The sequence below is a fragment of the Arachis hypogaea genome, chromosome 15, assembly GCF_003086295.3.
Source record: "Arachis hypogaea cultivar Tifrunner chromosome 15, arahy.Tifrunner.gnm2.J5K5, whole genome shotgun sequence".
Lineage (NCBI taxonomy): Eukaryota > Viridiplantae > Streptophyta > Magnoliopsida > Fabales > Fabaceae > Arachis > Arachis hypogaea.
Genome location: NC_092050.1, coordinates 55,510,022 through 55,510,860, shown reverse-complemented (window position 1 = coordinate 55,510,860; position 839 = coordinate 55,510,022).

The following is an 839-nucleotide window of genomic DNA, read 5'->3' as shown; positions in this document are numbered from 1 at the left end:
TGGTTTCATGGAAACATGCTTAAACATGTGTTTTCTTGATGTTCTTCCTTAGGAATCATGCTTAACTTGACTTGAGGACCAAGAAATGTTAATTTCTAACAACTCTAAAGTGATAAATCCCTTCCTAATGTGCTGAGTGAGATTTGGTCAGTTGAGGGATTTTCGATTTAAAGTTGTTCTTGATGTGATTCAGGAGGAAAAATTGCTTAAGGACCACCTGAAAGTATAACCGAATTTGGAGCAGCAAAACTAGGTAGGGTGTGACGAAATTAATCTTGATTATTTGTGTTTGAGTTGTGTGAATGTTGTATGGTTTGGCTGTGCTAAAATTTGGTTGCATATATGATTGCTTCTTGGTGAAAATTTGGTGAAATTTTGATGAAATTTGATGAAATTCAAGCATTGAGTTTGTGTTCTTGGAGTAGCTGGAAAATGAAACCCTAGGTCCTAAATTGAGGTTCAATTTATGTTGAAATCATGTAGAAAATATGGGGTTTTGGTGGCTGGGAATTTATTATGAATTATAGTAAAAATCAGTTGCTGAAAAGACTGATAAACGGGTAAAAACAGAGAAAGAATTTGAAGAATTTACCAAGAACATGAAGAACACTTTGAATGTGATGATGAAGATGGAAGAACAGGCTTCATATCTTAAAAAGGGCAAGGAAGTAAAATTTTTGGTGTTTGGGGAGTTATTGATAATTTCTAAAAGTTAGGGAGGTTAAAGTAGAAATATTAAAAGTTACGGGTGGTAAAAAGTGAATTTTAAAGGTTAAAAGTTAAAGTAGGGTAATTTTCGAAAATTTAATGATAAAATAATAAATAATAATAAAATATTA